Genomic DNA, 7,764 nt, shown 5'->3' on the forward strand with positions numbered 1-7,764 from the left:
ACACTCGCACTGCACCAATATATATATATATATATATATATATATATATATATATATATATATATATATATATATATATATATATATATATATTGCGGGGTACAAAATTTTATTATGGCTATGTAGAGACTAAATTTAAACTTGTTCGAAAACATTATTTTAGATTGTGGAATTAAAAAATTAAAATGAATGTGTCAGCTGACTGGTTTCGAAGCTCGCTCAACAGAGCTAAAATCGAGCTTAATTACGTTTTAAACAGAAAAGGGGGGAACAATGAATCGGCGATGAAAAAGTAGGGGGGGGATATATGTACATAAAAAAGGGGGTGGATTAATTATTAAATAGAAACTAGAGTAAGCCCTATACGTGTGTCTGTATATATATATTTAATCGATGGTCAAAACTTTCAAAGTAAAAGCTAGATGAATACTAAATTTTAACGATATAGCATATATAAAGAAATTATAGAATGTTAAATTACAATGACCGTCTATTTATTCATTGTTCAAAATCTAAAATATCCATATAACATTGTGGCGCGTTTTGTACCTATACAAATACTCAGAATATATTTAGTGAGAGAGATAGAAAGAAAGAAAGAAAGTGTGTGTGTGTGAGAGAGAGAGAGAGAGAGAGAGAGAGAATTATATCTCCCATGGTTCTTTTTGTTTGCAAAGAGAAGGTTTCAGAGTCTTAATATATATAGTTTCTAGAATTTTAAGATGATAAAGAGAGTGCGACTTACTAAGGAAAAATACGATTATTTATAAGGTGCTCTCCTATAGATGAGCCATGGGTATTGTCCAAAACGTCCGAAGGTATGTAGTTTCCATTTCGAATTTTGGATGGAACATGTTGTTTTACCCTATTATCTAATCTTTGAAACGTCCGCCCGACGTAGCGCACACCGCAGCTACATTTAAATAAATAAATAATAGAATTGTTATGGTGGGGGCGTCTTTACAAATTGAAGACAAAATTGGTTTACGAGAAAAATCAACACTGGTATTTGATGCAAAGTAACATTGTTATACGACCGAAGAAATTTGCTTGGCAAATCTTTCACTAATATTACCTAGCCAAGATAGGCGTAGGTAGATAGGGCTTTTGTCAAGAGATGCCTGTTTAATTTTATTGAAATTAGAAATTTTATTTTTATTAGTAGATTCCACGATTTTCAAATGACTTCATCATTTAATTTGTTATCTGAACATATCATACAAGCTCTATGGATAGGGATGTTGATAAGATAATATTTGTTTGGTGGGGCAAAAACAGTCCCAACGTGTGTAAAGACCAGTGAATGTAGGTTTACGGTAGATGGAAGTTAAGAAAACGGAAGGTGTTTTACACACCAGTACATTTAGAAAAGGAAGGTAATAATTACTTTCCTTTTCTATAGTAAATTTTAGAACTGGGTGAATATTATTAAGGGATGCAAAAAAGGTATCTGCTTCCGTTTCATTGTTGAACAGACAAAATGTGTCGTCAACATAACGAAAATAAATATCTGGTTTTTGAAAGCCAGATAAAAGACTCTTTTCGTGGAAGCCTACGAAAATATTTGCCAGAGCTGGTTCCTGCCTGTACATAATGTTATTAAAACTGAATTCGACCGACATGGTGGCGAATTCCATAAGTTCCACAAAAAATATTCTCAGGAATAGGGGGAGTTAGGAGTTGACTGAGATAAAGAGGATCGGCACATATATCAATAGTCGCTTAGAGTGAAACGCAGGTAAATAGGCTTTCAATATCAAAAGAACACATAAATTTGTCAGTCTGAGTATAATTCTGCATAAATTTACCAAAGAAAAAGAATCTTTAATGCAGAAAGAACTATACTCTTCCAAAACTGGTTCTACTTTATGTTGGGCGGAACCTATCATGGATAATATCGGTCTTAAAGGTACTCAACTCTTATGGGTTTTAGGTAAACCATAGAGACGGGGACGTAATGAACCAGTCGGTCTGATTAAATCAGAAATGGAGGAAGAAAGAGCTCCACTCTTCACCCATTTAACCAGACGTCTTTGGAATCTAGATTCAATAGATACAGTAGAGTCGTGTGGCTCTACCGGACCTAGCTGTACAAATTTAGAGGTGTCATTGAGAATTGTCATCATTTTATTGATATAATCCTGGTGGTCAAGTATAACAGCACCAGAGCCTTTGTCTGGTTTAGTGATAGTAAGAGATTTATTCTGGCGTAGTGTTTTGATAACACGGAAATGTTCATTACGCCATTTGGATTCACTAAACGAGACAGGTGTACCAGCATATGAATGAGCAATATCATTCAATTTCGCCTTAAGATCACTAACCTTACTGTCGGAAACATGGGAAAATCTTGCTAATTGAGCAAAAAAAGACTTCGAATTCAGAATAAATCTCTTCACGTTTGGGGTTAGAAGGGGGAATGCAGAAGTCCAACCTATGTGAAAGTATATTCAGTTCGAGTTGGGACAACTGCGAGGAAGAGATATTAAGGACGTTTCTAGAAATATCCGGGCTAGCCGAGCAACCAAATTTTTTAAATATTAAATATTGCGATTCATTGTGGTGTTTTGACTTCAACCTGGAAAGGCTGTGTTCGTGTATTCTTGCAACATAACAAATAAATCGTATTTTATCAAACAAGGATAAACTGCTTACATAATTTCTCCATAATTCAGAATAGTCTGAATTATGGAGAAATTATGTAGGCAATAGAATGATAGAAAATGTATCAAGACACAAGAATGAGTATATTTGATCTGGCAGAATGGTGGTTCATTAAAATTGTGGGTTCTGCGTTCGCGCCTGGTCCACAAAGTATGGAAATAAAAAATTAAAAATTAAAAAAAAACTTTACAAGTGGTTTTGATATAGATGTACATAATAATACTTTGATAAGTATGTTTTAACTTAAATAGGGATGGTACAATAAAATTGTGGGATCTGCGTTCGCGCCTGGCCTCCATAGAATTCAAAAAGGCACAAACTTTAGCAAAGACTTTTCATATCTATCTGCGTAAGTATACTTTGATAATTATGTATCAGTTTGAAGAAATATGGTATAATAAAATTATGGGGTGTTCGTTCGCGCCTGACCTCCATAGAATGGAAATATGTCACAAAGTTTAACAAGGCTTCTTTTAATATAAACCCACATAATATTGTGATAAGTGTTTCAGTGTGAACAGGTATGGTATAATAAATTATGGGGTTTATCTATTTTATTTTTACTTTCATCACATTTTTCTTTGGCTTTGATACCCCCAAATTCGAAGCTATCTCTTTATAACCCTTCCTTTTCATGACCTATCATACTTTCATAAATCAGAGTCCATTTTCTGTAGGCTGTTTTTGAACCCAGTCAACGACGGATACTTTTGCTAGTATATACATATATATGTATATAAAGGGTCAAACCGTGTTATGTGTTCATGAACGGTCGTCTTTATTTCGAGACTTCCTCTGGATGAATGAGATTAAGAAACAAAAGCACCAGTACAAATATTTGAAAATTTTCATGTGCAAAGTGTGACGCTGTTCTATTTCAGAAACGGAAAAAGACGTTGGAAATTTTTTAAAAAGGGGGAGGGGAGCTTGCATTGTTAGAGAGAGAGACTTTTTTTAATAACGTCATATAGCCGTTAATATGTTTTTAAAAGATATGAACGCAGTTAATATTCTTTATGGAAAGAATATAAGTGTTAAAATTCAAATACAGGTGTGTAACGGAAATGAAATGAGTGTGTTTTTGTTCTGTAATTCATTGATTGAGATTATATGTATTAATTAGTACAAGGGGTGTTTCTATGATGTGAGAAGGTTAACCTGTGTCTACAATAAATTATGTTCTTTTAATAGAAGTTTACTTATTAATGGTGCTACATTATAGAAACCTGTACGTTGTTTTATTGTGCTCGAATTTGTGATAATCGCTGATTCAAGAAGTCCTCGGTGCGGTTTATTTGAAATGAATTTTACTATTTTTAGTTGTTTAAAGTCAAAGGTGTGATTATGCTGCAATGAATGAGAGAATAATGCACTTAGAGAATTGCTATTTGTTATATCTCTTTTATGTTTACCGATCCTTTTTTCTAACTTACGCTAGGTTTCACCAACATATCTATGATGACAATTTTGACAAGGAATAGTGTATATGCCTGCATTGGAAACGGGTTTGCTTTGGAGGTGTTTTGTTGTTTTTAATATTTGTCTTATAGTTTGTGACGTGGTTTGTATGATTGGAATTCCTATTTTGTGTAGTGTGTTGCAAATTATTGTATCATTGGTGTGTGTAGGTAAAAGAAGGTGTCTGTTTATGAGAGTAAGGTTTTGTGTATATGATTTTTGATTATTTATCCTGGAAAATATGTGTGGCTTTTCGCTTAGCATTCAATATAAAATACGTCGGATATTGCAAGGTTTTCAAAGTGTTTGTGAGGTATTTGAATTTTGCGTCAAGATATTCAGGACTGCAAATTCTGAATGCACGTAAGAAGAAACCAATTAGCATACTTGTTTTTATTTTGTTATCATTGTGTGAATGGAAATTATGCAATCATTTTTATGTGTAGTTTTGCAGTGAACTTTTAAAGCTAATTAATGGATTTTATAATAAGTATGTCTAGAAAAGTAAACGAGTCATTGTTTTCTGTTTCACAGCTGAACTTTAGGGGGGGGTCGCCTGAGTCTAATTTGTCTTCAATTTTATCGATGTGCGTGTTTTCAGGAAGAAAAATTAAAATGTTGTCAATGTATCTAAAATATTCTGTGTTTGAAGGTAATCTAAATTTAAAAGAACCAGATTCTAGGAATTCTAAGTAAAGACAGGTATACTTCACTGAAAGGTTACCCATAGGAAGACCGAAATTTTGTTTGTAGAAATTTTTATTGAATCGAAAATAAGTCATGTTAGTTATAAGTCTAATGATTTTTATTAAAGCGGCGGAAGGAAAAGGTAAGTTAATGTTAGATTCTTTTAAATTGTTTATGGAGTAAATTTAAGCATTTGTAATGGGGACACTAGTATATAACGCTGTTATATCTAAGCTGTGTATAATTTTGTTATGCACATTAATGTTTCTATTTTTATTTCTCTATTTTGTCGGAATGCTATTTCCATTATTCACACACACACACACACACACACACACACACACGCACACACATATATATATGTATATATACCTATTTTATATAAATGTTTATATACATATTTTATATAAATGTTTGCATATATACATTATATATATATATATATATATATATACATATCCCTATATATATATAAAATAAACTCATTTTCCCCTCTGCTTTTGACCTTAAAAGGATTGTAAATCAAGACATTTCCTGAAATGTAATATGCACAAACTTCAGCACATTATCTGAGGTGTATTATAGGCCTATTACCTCTACACTTCCTCGATAATCGTAGATTCCTATATTTTTTTCTGGTGAGAGTTCACTGCCAAAATCGGTTAGAATCAATGGAAGTTGTAAAATCTATTCTCTCTAATAAATTCCTCCTACTCCCGCTACCACTTACACCGTTGCGGAATCGTTCACAACGGACAGTACGAAGAAACACCGGTTTGGGTTTTCCTTACTTCGTAGTTGCTTAAAAAAACTGGAATGGCATTTTAACATTTCTTTACGTTCTATGTTTTCTACTGGGTTAAACGTACCGCTGGGCTTAAGCGAATCGAAGGGTTATTTATATCATCTTTTCTTTCGCTTTATTTCGTTTTGTAATTGACTAAAAAAACTAGAATGGAATTTTAACGTTCATTTTCTACATTTAAAGACAAATCAGATAATACACACACACACACACACACACATATATATATATATATATATATATATATATATATATATATATATATATAATCAGAATGTTGAGATGAATAGGTTCATAGATTATTGAATCTTGTGGTATCAAGTTTACAAAATATTTTTGGAAATTAATATTTTTATATAAGACAATCCCAGCCCCAAAAGAATAGCTCAATATACTAGATAAAGCAAAATACAATTTATAATGCTTTTATATTTAAATTATATTCAAAAAGTATAATTTTTTCAAAATAAAATGTTACTATTTGAACAAAGAAAGCAGTTCTAAGTAATTTGCTTAAACCATGGATTTTCGATGTAGGCTCATCTCTTCTGAGAAAAAGTCATTAGCAAAATATTAAATCTGTTTTGAAACAATTTTGCTATTCATACATTGAACTTTTGTTTCATTAATGCATTTTAAACCCAAACAAGGCTCGGTGCCTCTTTGATGTAGGGACAACTACCTGGGATATAATTGCAAGGATACTATGTAGGGAGCTGAGCAGCAAGATGTCGTTTATATTACACTTGAACTTCTGCGTGTCAGTACTGGCGATGAAGCAGGAACTCGGGAGGAAATTCCAAAGTCTTGCAGTTCTGAGGAAGAAACTATTAGAGTAGAAGGTTTTCTGGCATCTGAGGATCTCTACTGTGTAGGGGTGGGATTTTGCTGCTTGTCGGATTTGTCGGGGTATTTACGTCGAGGAGCTACAAGGGTTAGTAGTTTATCAGAGCATATGCTATTAAAATATTTATAAAACAGGTATAGGGATGCAACATTTCGTTGATGGGAGAGAGGCTAAAGTTTATCTGACAGTTCGGGACTTATTAGTTTGACAACTCTCCTTTGAACCCTGTCCAGGAGTGAGAGACTAGTAGCAGATGCACCAGCCCAAATGTGACAACAATAATCCATACATGGGCTCTAATTGTAGTCTTGTAGAGGTACATGACACATTCAGGCGTAAGTAACTTTCTAACACGGTAGAGACAGCTCACCCCCCTCGCCGAGGTTTGGGCTTCGGGACAAGATCAAAGTGTCTGTTCCGGCAGATGCTGCAAGCAAGGACTATTGCTCTCGTGGCAAAGAGTTTCTAGTTCATGTAGGGCGAATCCTATATACTAAGAGACTCTCACTATCCGGCTCCCATTTCCCACCTCTCAGGAGCTGGTCCCCATTCCCCTTTCCCTCCCCCTCTCCACAATAAAAAATTGCCTCATGCCCAATTTGCTCTCGGAGGAAGAAAATAAACACAGCCCATCCCCTTCGCCGGGGTTTGGCCTTCGGGCCAAGATCAAAGTGTAGTATCTCTACATGGCCCTAAAATTGACCTTTCCCCTAGTCGTCGGCGGCATTGTGAGAGAAGGCCGGGACATGAAACACCTGACCTCCTTGAGCATCATGTAAAACTTCGGCGTCCTTATGCCAACCGACTTCTGTATAAAGTGCGACACAGCTTAAAGTAGGTAGCATGTCTTTAAATTTGGCCAGTTTGAATACGAGTGGCTTGAGATCATCGTGCCGGGCGGCTCTCCTCCGGCACGACATCTTATCCCTGGGAGTGGATGTTGCTGAGATTCAGGAGACGCATTTCATTTCTTCTGCGGACTGTAAGGTGCTGAACCCGGACTTCGATGTTTTCTCGGCATATGGCAGCCCGCTGGGGAAGGGAGTTTCCTTGCTAGTGAAACAAACTCTGTCCGCGACAGTCGACGTTGTTCATAGAGATACGGTAGGCAGGCTGGTCGTGGCCGATGTTGCCGTGAATGATTCTGTGTTTTGGGTGGTCGCAGTTCATGCGTCCAGAACCGCTCGGGACAGGGTCTCATTCTTCGGTCAGCTCGACGCGTTCGTAGACTGCTGGAAGCGGATAGTGCTAATGGGGGATTGGAACGCCGTCTTAGATCCAGAATTAGATAAGGTAGGAGACG

The sequence above is a fragment of the Euprymna scolopes genome, chromosome 16, assembly GCF_053919585.1.
Source record: "Euprymna scolopes isolate OS-2025 chromosome 16, ASM5391958v1, whole genome shotgun sequence".
In the NCBI taxonomy this organism is placed as follows: Eukaryota; Metazoa; Mollusca; class Cephalopoda; order Sepiida; family Sepiolidae; genus Euprymna; species Euprymna scolopes.